This window comes from Lygodium microphyllum, chromosome 17 (assembly GCF_053477565.2).
Source record: "Lygodium microphyllum isolate KBCC chromosome 17, Lygodium_microphyllum_v1.1.10, whole genome shotgun sequence".
Taxonomy (NCBI): domain Eukaryota; kingdom Viridiplantae; phylum Streptophyta; class Polypodiopsida; order Schizaeales; family Lygodiaceae; genus Lygodium; species Lygodium microphyllum.
In genome coordinates this window covers 143809046-143829146 of record NC_141151.1, presented here as the reverse complement: position 1 = coordinate 143829146, position 20101 = coordinate 143809046, and the positions used below count along the sequence as shown (strand labels likewise).

The 20101-nt window shown below is 35.8% G+C and overlaps 1 protein-coding gene across 3 annotated transcripts in view; it reads left to right on the top strand.

Annotated features, from left to right (window-relative positions):
- LOC148022438 (uncharacterized) overlaps nucleotides 1–20101 on the top strand; it is a 61251-nt gene that overhangs the window by 16577 nt on the left and 24573 nt on the right. The window contains exon 3 of one of the 3 annotated variants that reach the window (XM_087698047.1): nucleotides 4601–4832. The exons of the other annotated variants lie outside the window; for them this stretch is intronic. The gene's annotated coding sequence lies outside the window, so the exon portion shown is untranslated. Of the gene's footprint in view, nucleotides 1–4600; nucleotides 4833–20101 lie in introns of those variants that run through there. 3 annotated transcript variants of the gene reach the window in all.

Here is a 20101-nt window from a genome sequence, read left to right as displayed (position 1 = left end):
TTTTTTAATTTCTTCTATGGTGTATTTTTTTGGAGAGTATCAAGCTTGATATCTATTTTTATAATAAAGATAGTAACCTTGAAATGATGAGTTATTACTATCCAAGGTAGCTTAAGCTTTGTCCCTTCGACAAAAAGATTGCTCTCTATATTTAAATATTCCAAGTTTGAATTGGACTGGGTGGTTACTTGTGACCATTATTAATATTGTACTTATCTTGCAAAATTGTGTTTATTGAGTGAAATTATCAAAGATATGTTCAACTGGATGATTATAAAACACATTTATCCCCTTAATGAATAGCTTCTCAAGGTCTTTTATTAACAATCTCAAAATGATCCCAGCTGTATAACTTGAATTGTAAATCAACTTATTATTACATAGTGGCAAAAATAGTACATGAAAAATTGCAACCCTAGACCCTTTGTGACATTTTAAAATCATAATTTCTACTGTACCATAATATTTTTGAGTTGTTCAAGAAGCTTTGAATCCATCCCAATGTAGAAATAGAGCAAAGTTTTAAGACTTTACAAAAAAAAAGTTTAGTACAAATGCATATAAAGTAGTAGCTAATATGATTCTATGTATTCACAACTAAATGTGATATACATATTTTGAAAAGATAGCTAGTGGAAGATGTACCTTGGATAATTGTTGATGATGTTTATTCAAAATAGGACACTTATTTTTTACAAATATATATTTCTTAGTAGATTCACTCAATCCATACTAAAGTGTTTTTAATTTTTTTAGAAAGGTAAAAAACACAGTATTACACCTTGAGTTTTGGTAAATGATAGGTAGCTCATACTCAACATTTAGATTCCAGAAGTCTTGAATCTCATGACATTTTGATTCATTGTAGAATTCAAAGGATGAATTTAGATACATAGAAACGGCCTCTCCAAACCATTTCTCTTTTGACGCCACATTTGTAAAAATCCATGATAAAAGCTTTGACTTTTTACTAAAAGTAATAGCTGGTTTTTTATAGATAAAGAGTCAAATGAAAGTATATCCTTTTGTGGCTTTTGATACCTTGGACACTTGGAAAAACAAATCATGTAGTCACGTTTTAAAATATTGTCTTTTATTTTTAAAATAAGAATACTATTAAACATTTTTTACATATAGATATTCTCTACTAGGCTCAAAAAGCTCTATCTCATGATGATTATCATGTGTATCTCCACAAATCTTATAGCATTGAGATTGAATTATTCCAAGTTCATTGTACATTGCAGAGTTATTCAAGCTTAGTTTCAAAGGCTCATTATCTCGTTTTTCAACTCTCTAACTACCCATTTCACCAAACAAAAGCTGAAGCATTTCATCTTGAGCTATAATAGATATTCTATGTTTATCCCAAAGAGCTTGTAACTCAATTATCTTCTCAAGTATTTGCATACACAATGAGGACTCTGTACCCTCCACATTTGCACTACTTAGATTAACATCTTCATGTATATCCATATGTTTATCTTATTATTTCAAGCGACTAGCATTGTTAGCATTATCATCACAATGATGATCTAGTTCACTATATGCATGATCTCCATGGTCATGAACATCACTTATCATAGCATCACGATGATTTATTATATCTGGAAACCTATCATGGGCATTGAAAGTGTCGATATACTGTTATTGGATTGTGGTGTCAATCCTATCTCAAGTTTCAAGTCTCAATATTTCACCCTCAATTATTGATAAATAGCAAATGTAGAAGGAATAACATGTCTTCCACCATGACAATATAAAATACAATGGCACCAAACTTGTCTTCTCTCTATAGGTCCATCTATAGTTCTAGTTAGTTGTTCTACATCTTCGACCATAGTCAAATTTGGAATTTGTAAACTTGTCCTCTTATGCATATTACCAAGTAAATCTCAGCGACTATGATGGTAGAAAGTATTTTGACTAACTATCTGCCAATCCTTGACTAGTTTGTGAAAACTTATATAGGCATGAGCATCTTTACATATTACTTGAGCAACTTGCCATCTATATTACAAAAACACCATTCAATTAAAAATTTATATAAACTCTTAGCAATTTTAGTTTTCTAGCTTATTATAATAAACTTGAGCGCAAGAAAACCTAGCGTAAAAAGCAAACAAGAGATTATGAAACCTTACTTGGATAGGAAGATTGTGTTGCTAGGGCCCAAAAGGCCCATCACAACAGTTATCCTTTTCCAAGCATGGTTAGATATCTCCTCAAACAAGTGGTACTTGAAGCTTACTGTAATAAAATTGAGCTCAAGAAAACCTAGCATAAAAAGCAAACGAGAGATTATGAAAGCGTGCTTGGATAGGATGATTGTGTCCATAGAGCCAAAAAGGCCCATCATAGTAGTTATTCTTTCCTAAGCATGGTTAGACATCTCCTCAAACTAGTGATACTTGGAGCTTACTATAATAAACTTATGCTCAAGAAAACCTAGTATAAAAAGCAAACAAGAGATTAGGAAACTCTACTTGCATAGGAAGATCATGTCCCTAGGGCCAAAAAGGCCCACCGCATGGTTATCCTTTCCTAAGTACGATTCAATCTACTCAAACAAGCAAACAAGAGATTACAAAACCCTACTTGGATAGGAAGATCGTGTCCCTAGGACGACCAAAAAGACCCATTACAGTAGTTATCATTTCCCAAGAACGGTTAGATATCTCCTCAAACAAGTGATACTTTTAGCTTACTATAATAAACATCTCCTCACAACAATTATTGTTTCCCAAGAATGGTTAGATATCTCCTAAAACAAGTGATACTTGGAATCATACTTACCAACCCCCTAAACTAGAATGATTCCTCATTCTTGATGTATGCAACAATTGCCACCCCACGAAACATAGGACTCATGAGTATTCCTCATTCTAAGAGAATAAGGATTTCATGCAATAAAGAAGAGTTAGTGGTAGCTCCATTTTTACTTTTAGCTTTTGAAAGCAAAACCCATTTAAGTAAATTCCATTAACATTCCACAAATATACCCTAAAGCATGCTAAATATTCAGATTATCAAGGCATTCCATGCATCAAGACGAATATCTATTGTGAAATTTGCACAAAATTGAATGGGATCTATGGGAGGTAGATGCATAGGCTACCCATACAGATAAACTAGTATGTGCTACACATTGGCCAACCATAGGTATGCCTAAGATACACAAGGGCTAGGCATAGGGTGCACATATTGCATTTTTCCTAGTTTGCTAGTGGGTCATATTGGCAAAGGCATTACTAGAGGGGCATGTGGACATTGGTAGTGCCAATGGTGCAATTTTCATATCTTGGAAGTGGAAGCATTCATAGGGATATAAATATGCAAGGAGTGATAGCAAGATACATTCTTAGAGCCTTCTTAAGTTATCAAAAAGAAAAAGCTTTAAAAAGAAAGATGGAAAAAATTCACACTTTAAAGCAGCATAGCTTGACTATGCACAAGCTAGAGGTGCATTGTATAAGAAATATTGTTACCCTAACATAGACTTGAATGATCCAATGAAGAGATTAAAGGTCTTAATGACCCCATAATTATGTAGGCTTGATACAACACTTTTGCTTCAAATCATGCAATTTATTAGTTTATCATAAATATGTTTTAAAATATAGCCTATTAGCTCTTCTTATACCTTATGACTATCTTTCTTTGTGCATAAGTATGCTTATACATAGAAGGCATCAACATGGACATGTCTTTGGTTCATAGAAATTACATACTAAATTGGAACAAATAAACATAGTAAGAAATAATCCCTTATCAACATGTAATTGATGTATATATTGGCAAATAGATTGGGCTTGTTAGTGAAAGGTTTGTGTATCTCAATGCCATGCCAATTCTACCCCTAATGGCTTCAACCAATACTTGAAAGAAAAGTACAAGTTATATAGGAGAGATTAGAGTAAACCATGAGGTGGCCAAGTAGAGATATAGCTCTCTATTGAAGCTTACTTATGCCACAAAACTTCTCATTAATGGAAGTGGATAACCCCTTGTAGATAGTATCAAAAGTAATAAGGAAGTGTGGTGTAATCATTAACTATAACTAAGTGAAATGAGGAATGGAGAGTAGATGAGGAATCAATTCCCATTAAAATTCATACTTGACAATAGATATTGTGATGAAATGGTTTAAGGATAGGTTTTTCATGTCTTATAAGAAAGTCATCACTACATCTGTGAATTGAAATGACATTCTCAATAGATTAACACTATTTATTCACACTATGCTTATTCACTCTTGTTCTAGTCAAACACGTGCTTGTGTATTTATCACAATATAGACAATCGAACACTTGTATTGCATTTGACTAACCCTTTAGAATTTGGTACATGAGAGTGTGAAATGTTGGATATCTATCTCCTTGTGATCACTAACCCAAAATCCTCGAATAGTACATGATCAGACGGTCAAGCATTAACTTATAATTACACTTTATGGTTGGCACAAATCTAGTTGCTAGCTCTATCCATTTAATTTAATCCATGTTCAAATTAATCTACTTAATAAGCACAACTTTTGAAGAAATTTACATGTTATTCAATATTCGATGATCCAAGTTGTTGATCGGCTCATGCAATATAGGTGAGATAAACCCTCAAGCAGCTATTACTGGTGCATAGATCAAGGTTAATGTCTAGTCAACAATGCCCCAAGCTTTTCACCAAAGTAAATTGGCCTTCTTTCCCTCCATTGTAACAAATTCATTGATTCATCCATAGCCATAAGGAAATAAGACATTATCCATATTGTAGAAATGACCTTTCCAGGTATTGCAAAATTACCATTATGTTGTAGGAAATCCATGCTCACCTATTACAACGCCAAGAATATTGTTCAAATTGGTGTCATGATATTCTCTCTCTCTCTCTCTCTCTCTCTCTCTCTCTCTCGTAGCTTTCATCTAAACGTTGCTTCTCTCTCCCTCTCTTGCCGCTCAGATATTGTAGTTGGTGCAAAACAAACTTTCCAACCCTAGCTCCCTATATCAACCAAAAGCCTTATTGAATTGATTAAAAGTGAAAGTGATAAAATTAAAAGACACTATCTTTTAAGAGCCCAGTCACATGCACATAGGATCATGATTCCAATTGCTAGATATTCAAAACCATAACCAAATGGAAAATTGGAGGACAGAGAGGGGACCATCCTTAGAGGAGATTTGGGGAGGGAGATATGAAAGTATGGATAAGAAAGTCATTGCTTGAAAGTGTATCCTATAGGGCATTATTGCAAGAACACCCAATTTATATCTCTACACTATGAGCATGCCAAGGATGTCAAAAAAATTGATCAAACAGAAATCAAGATCACATGCCATTTTCATTTGAGCTATTAGGGCTATGGCTTATGATCCATTAAGGCTTCAATCAATACTAATTTTATAAGAATTGGGGCAAGAATAGTGATGAAGTTGGATGGTGAATGGGATGCATACTTGCGACAAGTGTGTATTGTGAATGTCACATAAACTCTAGCAATATATAGCTTTGGATTGTTACAACCCCTTTTGTGGGCCAAATCTTCTAAACAAAGAGAAATATGAGCTTCAAAGGGTCTTGTGTAATATATTATCAAGGCCACCAACTTTGGCTTACATTAGCCTGGTTAGTAAGCCAAGTTCTTGTTAGTAACCCAACTAAATTTCAAGTTGGTAGCTTTTCAAACACTTATTGTGCTTTTGCAAGTAAGGCAAGTTTAGCGCTCATATCTACCAATACAATGCCACAACTACTATATCATGTGTATTTCCCAGCCCTTTTATGCCACTTCTATGCATCTAGATGCCTTCAAGATGCAACCAAAAGTGACTAAATCAGCCCCAACTTGTGTACCTTGGTGTGTATCATTTTTCCCTTTTGTGATGCAAGCATAGGTGACCATATTTGTAGACGCTCACCTTTGAAATATGTCCTTGACATCTCAAAGCTTTTAGCACTATGTCCATGCTTTGCCTAGCTAATGATCAAGGCACTCCAAGAGAATATGTTTGGTATTGGAAGCTTGCCAAACACTTCTTTTCCTTTTGTGAGTGCAACACACTTAGAATACACATAGTGCTGGGCAGTACCAACATAGATGCCATTTTTAAGAAACCTTATCTTGATGATATTTGTTTGTATCATGCTGCCTCAATGGGGGTCCTACAAAGCTTCTTTAGCTTGACAACTAATTAAGTAGAAAATGTAAAAAACCCTACTAGCCATTAGTAAAACCTCTTTTTCCTTACTGTATTTCATACCCTTATTCTTCTAATCCCTATTGAAATCAATAGAGTGCATGCTATCTTTTTTTCTATAACATTTGCTAATCTATAAGAGAGCTATATCATATTCAAAGCACCACATAAAATCTTGAAGAAGAATTCAAATAAAATAAAAGTGCGTTCTACAAAATGCATGCCAAATGTTCTACACAAATGTACTCGTGTGTCCACACACACACAAAATTTCTCTAAACATGGTATGTATGAGTGGACTAATGTATTGTGTCTTACTCTTACACATGTACAAAGTGCCCCTAAAGCCTTGTATCCTAGTTCTTATCCTAAGGTACTTGAAAGTGTGTGTACAAATGCATCTACAATGTGTGAAAGTGTCTTTACTATTGTCGAAGAATTGTGCACATGTGGCCTTATACATTACCTAAGTGCATAAGGTAATCATGTGCTTGAATATGCCTAGGTAATTGAGTGGTTAAGGTGTTCATTTAGTCAAATAATATGAGCCATAATGACATGGGATGGCCATTTTCTAGCTTCTTATACCAATCCGAGCCTAACCTCAAGTCATCCCAATATTGTCCACTTATTAGAGTCCTCTTTGATGGTGACAAATGAGGGCAATTCTAGTCCACATCCCCATTTCCATTCCCATTCCCAAAACCATCCACGTCACTATGTTGTGAGCTCTAAGTAATAGTGTGTAATGGTGGTATAGTACCTAAGTTTCATATACTCATATGCTAATGCTACCTATAGTGATTGAGTGCCTAATTTGGCCTAAATGGTTGAGTGAGGCTATTGTGATAAGGAAAACTAAGTTCTCAATATGATGAGAGGGTGCCTTCATGATCAAGGGTAAGAGTGTGGACATGGTCAAGTGAGTTGAAATAAAGTGCATGATTGTGCAGTTACATGACTATGTGATTGAGTACGTGCATGTGGAAGAGTATGTTTGAATGTTTGCCTAATTAAACATGTGGCCAAAGTGCTCCAACTAGTTAGGAGGTGCTTCAAGTAATCTAATACTCAAACATGGCTAACAATCATGTGGCCTATTTGCATAGTAGTTGATGGACTAAGGTGCTTGAGTGGTTAGGTGAAAAAGGAAATGTGTGGCCCACATGATGAAGAGGGAAAAGATAGTGTGGTTGAGGGGTACTAACCAATGTAGTGAATGCTCATGCATAGCCATGGTTGATGCAAATATATGCCCATACAATATTAATAGCTTGTAGACATATTGCAAAGCGAGACTCATGTAGGTACTTATGATATAGGGGAGATGCCATGTGCACCTCAATCTATAGCCAAGTGAGACAAATGTTACTCGAGGCAATGGGAAACAACATGCCACTTGTCAATAAGCTAGTCGCTCATGCACAAGTGAAAGATCAACTTCTTCAACTACTCTTGCTAGTACTCAATCCCCTAAGATAATTTCTAGAGTATGTGGTGTAATATTTCAGTGGTTCATTGCCAATACTTCAACGACTACTTTGTTGCTTGACCACAGACCATGTGAAAGAATCAACTCGATCATATGGGAGTGATCATTGCAATGCCAAATTGAGCCAAATTAGTCACAAAAGTATATGACTAGCCAACAATACAAATGATGATGACTTGAGCATACCTGAAATGATTAGTCCTAACATAAGCCTCAACCTAGTCTATATATTTTATTTTAATATTCAACATATAATTAATTAATTAGAAATTTAATGATTATAAACAAAGCAAGAGAAAATAGAGACAACAATGTACTCTAAATTGATGAGTACAATTGCTTCTTAGCTAAAGCATATAAATAACTTCATGTGATAATAGTCTCCAAAATAATAGGAATGTCACTTTGCACTCGACTAGTTATAAATATCAAAATCATTACATCTCCATGCTTTGTCTAGTTATTTGCTCACCAAAAGTACAAAACAAATTAATTGCATGCTATTATTTGCCTAGCATAATACGATCATCATCACACATATAAAAAGTTAGAAATATACTACAAATAGGCCAAAATTAATGAGAAACCACAAAATAACTAAATACAACTTATTTTTATAGCAATAACACATAATGTATATGCCTATCTTACTCTCTATATTCTTTACCTTAGATTAGAATTAGATTCAATATATACTAGGTTTAGACTACATTAAAGGTTAATGTTAGGGCTAGGCTTGTAATAAGGTAGAGCTTAAGATTAGGCTTAGACTTAGATTGGATTAGTGTATAGGCAAGGTATATGCATAGGCTACTCATTTAGATAAACTAATATAGACTACAGAGTGGCCAAGCATAGGTATGCCTAAGATACACAAGGGCTAGGCATAGGGTACATATATGGCAAGTTAGGCAATAACTAGGCATGCCATAAGCCAAGCCTATGCTTCCACATAGTCTAAGCATATTCTAGGAAGAGGCTAAGGCTATCCTATGTTTATGAATAATCTAGGCATACTCTAGACATAGGGTAAGTATATGCTAGGAGCCAACGCCTACCATAATCCTATCCTATTCTATGCTTACCTTATGCTTAGAAATGCTTGATATAAGTTGTATTCCAATGCATAGCATATAATGTGCTTACTTTATGTCAAGCCAATACCTACAAGTCAATGCCTAACCAAGCACATGCATTGAGTATAGCAATAAGTGTGGAATCGAAAACTTAGCTCATAAGTGAGTAATATACAAATGTAAATTTCTAATCAAAGAATATTTATTTACTAGTTATACCTTGTGAAATCGTAAGTCTTAAGTTAACTTGAAAGAGTATCCATAATTTCCTAGTTAGAGGATAGTACTTGCTAGTTATGACTAGTAAAAACTAAAATTTTCTCGCTATGTTAATATTGTTATTAGATATAAGATAACTTACTAGATAATGTTGCTAGATAAGGCTTCAATTTTCTAGATACTATCTAGAAAAAGGAATTTACTAGTAAGAAGAGACTTATGATGAAAAAATCTACTTATAACTAGAAGTTTTTACATTCTTCCTAGTTTGGTTGCTATTCTTCTTACTTATAGTGTGAACTTTCTATATAGTAAGTAGTTTTGAGTTTGTTGTGAATGGCACGCATGATACCAACCCAAATTCATATTTATACACTCACAAAGTGCACTCAAGAATTCTATGGCACTCATCACACACTATCATGTAACACTCAGTCACATTACAACTAGCTCATGATATATTCAACCTTGAGATAAATATACACTCACAAAGCATCACAAACATGTAATGGGCTTGAAAACACGAATACATGTAAGTATACATTATAAATGTCCCCATAGAGAGATGAGAGGCCATAGGATGAAGGTATAATAATATAGATGTATTAATATACTTTGATCTTCTCACCCCTCAAGTTCCCTTTCAACTCTTTCAATGCATGATGATTAAGAAAAAACTTGCATGTCACACTATTTCCTTATCACATAGGCACGTTCATGACCCTCATGCACTCTAAATTGTTGATGAGCATCATGTATATATACCAATAGAAAATAATGGAATTTGAGATTGTGGTATCCAAATCATATACACAAGTGTTAACAAAAAGGTAAAAGGTAAATGTATGAATTAAAAACGACGTGCTTATTTGTCTTTTGTGCCAGTGTCTTGTGCAAAATGTATACTTAGGTTCTATTGGGCACCATACACTCAATGTTGGGACTTGGGACATCCTCTTAGTGATTCAAGAGGTTCAACCACTACATTGACAACTACCTCCCACATAGTCTCTTGCACATGAATCAATATTTGTTTGTAGTGGATGCACAAGGCAAACCTCCATGCACGATGAATGCTCTCGCATATCCTACGATCTAAAGTGCACTCCTTAGGTTCTCAAACCATGCATGGTGTGAGGTGTCCGCCCATCGGCTTTTCAGGCACTTTTTTAGCGTTCTATCAAGAAACAAATCTAAGCGTCGTTGCTCGGCACTCCCAGGGAATGTTCCAAGTTTTGTCGCCTAGGGTTTCCCGAATCCGCCTTGCAACGGAACGTTCACGATCGAACCCATTAGGATCGACCTGAAATTCGGGTTCCTAGTTGTCAAGGTCTTCTATTAGCATTCTAGCGTCGGATTTTGGGCATCCTACTTTACGTAGAGATCCCCAATCCGAAGCAGATCCATGCCGCACTTGGTTCAAAGAGAATGGGAAACGAGAGGGATGCGCTGCTCAATCTCTTTGCCCATAGGGCATAGTCCCATTTCGGTCCCCTAAAACGGCATGAATCGGATTCTAACCTAACAATACCTAAAGGTCGAATGACGATAAAAACTTATGAGAAGCCTCCCAGTTCTCTGGACTACCTTACCATAGGATGGACCTATCGGGGGTTTCGCCCACCCGCTTCCCTTAATAGCTTTAGTTTTCTAATTAGGTCCTACCACATTTATGTGTGACACTTAAAGTCAGCTTCATTAATTAAGCCTTTTAGGGAACAGGGTTCGTTCACATAACTTATAGCACAGACACGAAAATAGAGCAAAGCAATCTATTGACAAACAAGATTCAAACAAGTTCCTTAACTTATCTTCATGTTAATCTTTGTCTCCCGCTCATATATGAGAAATTATGTATCGCTTCTGTCCAACAGAAGTGGATCTCCCAACATGGCCAGATGTTGGGGGCCACGGAGGTCTTCAACTCCATTCTAGACTTAGCAAGGGGTGTCCAGAGCTCCAACTGACCCGCAAGCTATCTAGGAGCGAAACATCATTCCCGTGGTTGGCCTTTTCACCACTCGACCTTCGGCCCATGAATCAAGCAGTGCCCTCTCAGGTTAATATGCGGTGCGATCATGGAGGTGATCCACTTGTGCAATATATCATTCCTTAATTAAATCCTTTAAGAATCAAGCACAAACAAGGCATTCAGTCCTAATATCATTTTCCAAGAAAACATTCATTTATTCCCATGGCGACTTGTCATCACAGACCTTTGCCATGCATTTACCATAAATCACAAGCACTTGGAATAATCATCCAAACAACAACTAACAACCAGTTGAATGTAAAAACATTTACGATGTTGTTCGATCAACCAGCAAAACCAATCACATTCTTTCTATCCAATGCAAGAATAGACGACATAATATTTCCATCGTATATTTGCTCTTCCCCTTGGGATCTAAGAGCAATACTATGCAAAAATATTTCTTAACACTTCCTTCCTTTGGCTAGGGCATATGTTAAGGGTTCAAACACTATTCATGATGTAAGTTCTATAGGTCACTTACCTTGATTGATAATCCAACCCTGGATTTGGATTGGAAAAAGTCATCGTTATTGGACGGAACTCAAGACATCTTAGTTTTAACCCTTATGATTAATTTCTTATACTAGCTCTTAGTCAAGTCATGAGGCAACCAGAAAATTATCCTCATATATCAAACATGTTATAGGCATAACGTGTAAATACTTGATAAGATAAGTGCGAGATGATCTCAAGTAATTAGACTCCAAGAGGCCTTGCATTGAGCTAGAATCTAGTTTTTCTTAATATTTGGGCTCTTAGGCTAAGTACTTTTGAAGTATTTAAACTTTAAACTAGTACTTTCTATTCATAATTCTCAATGTCATATTATTTTAGTAATTATGCTATTTGTAACCCTTGACTATACTTTAATCTAGCACTTGCATGCACAATCTTTTAATGTCGTTCTTTTGACGACCATGCCATTCATAACACTTGACTAATTCTTCCTTGTAATTGCTCTACTAGCAAATACGTTATATGTAACTAGGTGCAATTATCTTCCCTTGATATATGCACTTCACAAACTCCATCTTTCGAGTAGGTGAGATGAAATTTATCATTTTCAATGGCCTATACTCGTGCATCATAGTATGGGGCCTAACGTATCTCATCCGAGAATCAAAACAAGCATCTATCAATTTGAAAATGCATTACTTACGATCGGAACCATAGTTGGATTGACAGTGATGCCTTTGCCCAAAGCCTTGTTGCTGGTTGTAGGATTGTCATCTGTACGTGACATTCTTCGCTTGGAGGCCATCATCCGTAAGTAGACTCAAGAGATTAAGAAGGTGGAATAGATTCAAGATGGGAGAGCGTAAGAGAAGATGGTTAAGTCGAGGATCGAGATAGAGGGAATTGAGCTAATTCTCTTTCTTGCAGCCTCTCGAGGTGACTCCTCTCTCTCTCTCTCTCTCTCTCTTAAGCTCTCTTTCAAGCTCTTTCTCACAATCTCTTGGAGGGGTATCCTTCTCTCTACCTCTCTCTCGCAGCCTCTCGGGGTCTCCTTATGCCTCTTATGCCTCTCCCATGCCTCATATTTATAGTGAATTAGAGAAGAGGGCTTGTGGTTGAGAAGTGGAGCTCTTTGTGGAGGGGCATCTTGGAAAGATCAGTGATCTGATGCTCAGATCATAAATCTGATGGTTTCATTGGCTTGAAAAGGGGGGTAAAACCGCAATACACTTGATTAGAATGCTCTTAGTTTACTCCTCATTTTCTCTGTTCAAAGTGTTGTCCACTGCCTGTGTATTGCGATTGCGGCGCGCGCGATTTCGTAAATCCTCTCTTTATTTTTTTTCTTTTTATAAAATCTCTAAACTAGCTAAAATATCACTTGTCTTTTCTTTTAAATGACATCCAGTTCTAAAAATCTCCATATCTTTTTTTAGGATAATATCTAAAATATATTAGCTTTGCCCAAAATTTAATATTTTTGGACCATCTAAACTATACACATTAACCTAGTGATTAATATAACTCATAAGTCTCGTTCACATTGTAATTTACGTGAAGGGTGGCTACAGTCCTTTTCAATCCGAGAAAAATATCGAATTTATGAATCTCGATTTTTCTAAATAAAATATTTTAAATTAAATAAAAATTATTAATAATTAATATTAGTTAGTTTTTACCTTAGTTAGTCTTTAGTTAGTAATCTTACTAACTTATTAATTAACTAACTAACTTTTAAACTAACCAACTAACTTTTATTGTATGGAAATATTACATATGGCTTTCATCATGCAAGAGGAGAGCATGAATAAGACATAAGAGAGTACATGAGAAGATATGAAGGCTTTACTCTTAGTCCGTCACCACTCACACTCTCACTCACTTTCTCTCAATCTCAACCTCTCTCTCTCTCTCTCTCTCTCTCTCTCTCTCATTCTCTCTCCCACAAGAGAAAAGTAAGAATGCAAGAGCCTAAAGTTAGCACACACAAGAATAGCTTATTCCATTCTTTCTTATTCTTTTTATACAAGTACTTAGGGTTAGGGTTTCCCCATTCCCCTTGGGCATTCTAGTCCTCTTTTTGGCCAAGTGACCAGTCACTCCTTGCATGCATCTAGAGCTATTAATTTACATATCTTCAACTTAAATGCTACTCATCGTCGATATAATTTGCAAGGGAGGGATCTCGAATCTCTTTACATCTTTCAATATACTGATATAAATTAATAATTTGTAAAGACATCTTGCCCTTCCAAGCTCTTTTTTTTCTTCATGTCTTCATATTGTTAACATTTTATCCCAACCTAGTGGGGTGTTAGTTCCATGGGTCTCATGTCATAGGAACAGAGTGTAGATGGCAAGGATGGTCGGGTCAATTGATGAAGACAACTTAGAGGGATAGGGTTCGTTGATAATGTAAAGGTGAGGTTGGTGGCATTTTGTTGGTTGCAATGAAGAGGAGGATAATTGTTGTAAGAGGTGGAGGAGGTTGTAGGAAGCAGAAGGTGCAGGCCACTGATCTTGATGATTTTAGATGTGCTTAGTGTACTTGTCATGTAGTTGTGCTCTCACTGAGGGGTGGGTCTACCTATCTTATGCAATGTGGAGTACTTATATTATGCAATTGGGAGTTGAATCGAGTTTCAAGTATACTCAGAACATTATTCCATACTTGAGGATCCACTTGGTGTAGGACTCGGTGTGGAGCTATGCCCAAGGTGAACGGTCTATCAAGCATGCTCAATTTTCCATGTCTTTAATGTGCCCTGAGCTTGTGGTATGAGGACATGGGCTAGGGGACGGATTCCTAGGTGTAGTGAGTGTGTCATCGTGCTTGTGAAAAAATATTGACAAACATTTACACTACTCATTAGGGACTAGCTTGAGTGCATGTTGGAGGGTATCCCCTATTAAGCACATACCTTTTTAATGAGTTGCATAGCTATAGATGCAATTCTAGAAAGAAGGGGTTGATGCAAAGTATGAATTTGATGTCCACCATATCCTCTAAAAGCTCTAGACAATAAAGAGGAAAAAGGGCTGCCTGATGGAATGAGGTTGAACTGTTTGAAGAGGTAGTATTTTCTTATTGGCTTTGATATTTAGAATCATTGAAAAGTTGTAACTATAATGTTCTCCTACCTTGTACTCCTTGCTTTTTTTAATGGGGGTAGCTGGGGCAATGGAATGGATCTATCTTTGCACTATCACTAGAGTAAACGAAGGCCTGTCACATTGCCTTGTCAATTTTTAGAATGAGGTATCTCCATTTTGGTTGTCTTGCCGAGGATTTCCATGGTTTTATGGTGAGGTATTTACTACTGACACGTGGCTTGACAAGATCTCTTGAAGGCCTCAGCATCCCATAGCCATGACCACTTCTCTACGATGTTGTACAATTATATATCTAGGACTTGAAATCAAAGCCACTTTTCAAAGAACTTAGTGGTATACATGTGGGATACAATGTGCAAGGTTTATGAGAAGATCAATCACCTCAGTATCTTATCTGTGTGTAAAATTATAAGTGTTTGTTATTCCATGAGAAGAACTAGAAGAGGAGGAGGTCACATCTGAAGTGAAAACTTAAGTTTTAAGGAAGATATGCATGAGACCTTGGGATAGGGTCTAAAATAGACTTTAATTAAGATTTTTTGGACTATTTGTGGGTGGGTAAAAAAACATATTGTATTGGGAAAAAATGTGGATAGCAATTAGGTGTAGTTTTCTTGCATGTTATTGAGAGTCTCGTGGGGGCTGAACAATGTTTCTCTCTTGTGGGGTAAGATCTCCATAAAATTTTGGATTAAAGGGAGACTATTGGGAGTCAAATACCAAAGAGGCAGTGGGCATCAAAGCAAGAGAAAAGAGGAGGTTTTGTGGGTTGAAATGGAATAGATCTCTTTGTTAAAACATGGAGTTTCAGCATTAGAACTTCTTCTTCATCACTTTTATCATAATCCATGAAGCATCAAGCTTGATGGTACACTGGGTAATGACGCTCCCTTTTGACCAAGAATGGGATCTTTCCATTGCTAAATCACTTCCATTAATTTTTGAGCATTGAGGTAACCTCTTGACTTTGCGTTTATCACCAAGGTTTTCTCTACCACCTCTCCGGAGTGAGCTCAATTATGAATTATGGGGTCACCCATTATTCTTTGCTTTGGATATTGAACTTGATCTGAAAGGCTTTTCTTTTGGGGTAGTAGTAGAAGGTGATAGCTTACCTATCAGAACCAAACAGATACATCATAGAACCAATCAACATATCATAACTCAACTAAATTCCACCATGAGCTTCTCAAACCTACTCAATCTATTTCAACATACTTCAAAACACTTCCAAACAATCCAAAAACCAATCAATTAATTTCAAAAGCAAACAAAAATTACCCAAAATTCCAACAAAAATAACTAAAAATACAGTCATTCTCTTATGCCTAATGTATAAGCTAGGTTAGGCAATAAAAATAATTAAAAATACAGTCATTCTCATATGCCTAATGTATAAGCTAGGTTAGGTATAAGCTATGGATAGGCTAGACTAAGCATATGCTACACATAGACTAGTGGTGGATCCCGGGTCATTCGTAAATATTATGAGTATGGATTTATTGGAGAGGTTGGGTCTACCAATACCTTGGATGTACACTGAATACATTTGAGATCCACTACATACAAGAGTTGTCCACAATTGGAGAGATGGAACCTTGTTAAGGGTGTCTTTGACAAGGATGGGCTTGTTTCCTATTTGTGGTTGTTAAACTTCCTGCAAGGTGAAATAAATTCTCATGAGTTCTTCAAAAATGTTTGCAAGATCATTTCTTAATCAAAGTTCTTAAAAAGTTCTCGACTTCCTAATTATTTTTATACATGGATCTCATTACATGATGAAATCCATAATTCTTACCCATCTTTTTACCATCATTACAATAAATTGTTACTTAGTTGGAAATCTTGGCTGTTGGTCTTGGAAAGTAGCTTTCTTGGTCAAGAACTTGATCTTTGGAGATTGCAAGGATCTTACAAACTTTGTATCTTCAATCTTCCTCCTTCCCTTGCAAAATAGGAGCAAGCTTCCTAGCTTGGAAGAGAAGGTCACATTGTGTAGAATGTTTCTATTTTGCAAGGTTTATAGCTTTATTGCTATGTACAATTGGAGTGGTTTATTTATGTATAACGGGAGAAGAGTCTAGAATCCACTAGTCACAAAAGCTAGGTTTGTACTCTAGGTTAGTGAATGAGAGCATCGAGATTAGTGGGTTGAACAAGTAACTCACAAAGACATGACATGAGGTCATCCATGAGTGAAGGTCAGTTGAATTGACTACTGGTGACATGGAGCTCTTACTCAATCAATAGCTTGTTGAAGAGTGGGTGACGCAACAACTCTTTTGGAGGCCTCAACACATGGGATTCACTTGTAATAACGAAGAGGCCTCACAGTATGTTAGGACATATTTCAAGAGACTGTCAATCTTTCTTGTTTAGTGGTGGTGACCACTTTGCTTCCTAATATAGTAGCCTCATGACAAAACATGTAATGTTTATTCAAGAAGCAAGTGGTTGAGTTGCAAAGTTATAAATTGGGAGTGTAGGAGTCCTTAAGGATTGTAGTTGATAGATAAGAAAGAAGGATTTGTCATGCTTCTAACTATGTTTATGGTATCTTGTTCAAGACATTAAGAAGAAAACAAAAAATATAATAATCCTTTCTTTGTAGCTTGAAGCTATATTCTATAAAAATGTATTTTCATGTATGAGGTCATTTCTTATTTTTCTCATATTTAGTAAAAAGGACAAATACACAAATTTCATTGAGTTTATAGTTCTTTTTTAAAAGAGTTTTCTTAATTTCATTGTTATTCGATTAAAGTATATTCATGCGCATTGAATAGAAAAACATGTTTTCACGTAGGAAAAATGAAAATCAAGCATGTTCACATGTATAGAATGTTAAAGCAATGGTTTTGAAAATGGATGATGAAATCCTAAGACAATCGAAAGGAATGGTAATGCAAGTTTATGTGACAATTACTAATATTGAGTGCGTTCTTGACTTTTGTGTTATCCGACTTGTTGGGAGGCCAACCTATTAGTTGTTGCTTGGACATTTGTGGATATTACATTCTGATTGTTTGGTGGATATCCCAGTTGGTTAACTGATTTTTGGATGTGGGTTAAAGAGAATAATTTTGGATGCATACCTTTAGCACCCACACTCACTGTGGATGAAAAGCATTACCTCCCACAATAGAGTGGGAGGCACTCAAGGGAACTTTAGCTATTGGAATCTCAAGTTCTAGTGATTTTGAAGAGGGTTCTACTATTGAGGAGGTTAACCAAGTGTGTTTGAATGAACCAATAGAGGCAAATCATAAGATTCAATATGTTGATGAAATAGAGTTAGATATTGGGATTGCCAATGATCCCGGTTCCATTAAAGTCGGTATTATGTTATCTATTGATGAGCATGCAGATTATGTGGCACTCCTATAAGAGTTTAAGGACATATTCACTTGGAGTTTTGACAAATTGAAGGGGTTTCCTTCCTTTTTTACTATACGTACGATCCCATTAAAAGAAGGTAGGAAGCTAGTGAGGTAGAAGGTTAGATGTATGACTTTTGAGTTGAGATAGCCTCTTTTTGAGGAATTGCTACATTTAAGGAAGGTTGGTCTAATCTATTCTATTGAACATACAGAATGGTAGTCACTAGTGGTAATAAGAATTAAAATAATAATAATCAAATCCACGTGTATGTTGATTATAAGGAATTGAATAAGCAAATGGTGAATGACTATTATCCTTTGTCCTGTATTGATCAAATTTTAGATCAGTTGGCATGGCAAGATATATAATCTTTCGTGGACTATTTCGTGGGTTATAACTAGATGGCCATTACTGGAGAGGATAAGTTAAAGATGATATTTATTACAAATTTTAGTACTTTTGCATACCATGTGATGGCTTTTGGCCTATGTAATGCTCATAGGTCTTGGCAAAGAACAGATCACAAGTTGTTTACCGATATATCCCTTGAAGAGTTGAAGGTTTTCATAGATGATTTGGGGGAAGCTATTATGACCCGGCATAGACAATTGATTGTTCAATACACATGCTTTGAGTGATGTCGTAAGTATTGTATAACGTTGAATCCTCGAAAGTGTGTATTTGGGGTGCCTTATGATTTGTTATTAGATCATGTTGTGAGTGTGGTTGGTATTGCTACCAACCTTGAAAAGATGGTTGTTATTATGGCTCTAAGCCCATCCACTTGCCCTAGGGAAGTTCATAGTTTTGTTGATGAATCCCTTGGCTAAGTTCTAATCAATGTTTTTGCGTAGTTCAGCTAATTCATCATCAAGGGATAGCTTGTAGATAGGTCCAAAAGGTGGTTGAGCCCCCTCATGGAGTTTTTTAGCACAATCATATGGTCTGTGTTTGGGCAAGAGATTAGCCACATTATCACTTGGATTTCTCAGGAAGGAGGTTTGGAGACACCTTGATGTTTTTCTAAAGCTCCTCAAGCAACAAAAGACAACATATACATATCTAGAAGAGTTTAAATGTTAGATTACAAATCTTGTTCAAGCAATAAAGGAGGCATGGGAAGAAAATAATATCACGTTTTATTTGGTAAGAGAGAATATTTAATCCAAGTTTTCTTTGATAAATTTTCCAATGGTGTAAAATGATTGTTACTCTCTTGTATTTGTAGCATATCCTTTATATGCATGGGTCTTACTTTGAGGAGCAAGGACCCCTACCAACTTATAGTAGCCAAGGCACAAAATCTCACTATCAAGCGCACATACGTTTTTTTCGAAGCACAAGACAAGGAGGAGGAGTTACGAAAAGCAATGTTCTTAAGGAGCTATTCAAAATTTTTTTTTTTTGGATGACAGCTTTGAAGAATGAATATTAAAGATGACAATGGAACTTGAGAATTCATAATATTTTTTAAGATAGAATATGAAGCTATCTCTCAAGAGATTTTACATCTTCCTCCTCGAGGATCTTTTCTCTATAACATAGAAATTTTCTTCTCTTGTAGCCAACTATGGATTTCATATTAGTTCAATTAGCTGCCAAAGTATAAGACGAGAGGATCAAAAAGTATCTTGCTCCTTAGGGATATTTTCTTTATAATGCAAGAATTTTCTTCTCTTATAGCCAACTATGGATTTTATATTAGTTCAATTAGTTGCCAAAGCATAAGACGAGAGGACAAAAAAGTATCTTGCTCTAGAAGTGGAGAAACCATGATTGTAACAAAAAATCCTAATTGTTGTTGTCTTATCTAAAAACATCACATTGTGAGTATTATATTGTAACCTAGAGAACCCAAGTAGTCTTGCAGGTACCTTAATACAAACTATAGGCTATGTTACTTCTGTGAGAAGATGGTATGGAATACTAAAAGAACATAAGGATCAATTCTTGCCAAGTAATGGCCAAGTGTAACATCTTTCAATGAACTACCACTAGCTCTCAACTCTTTGCCTTGTCCTAAGAAGTTATCAGAATCTTCAATTTTCAAATGCAAAAAAGATGAATATCAAATGAAAGTCAAAATCAAACATACCAATGTATCTTACCAAATCGGAGATAATAATACCAATTG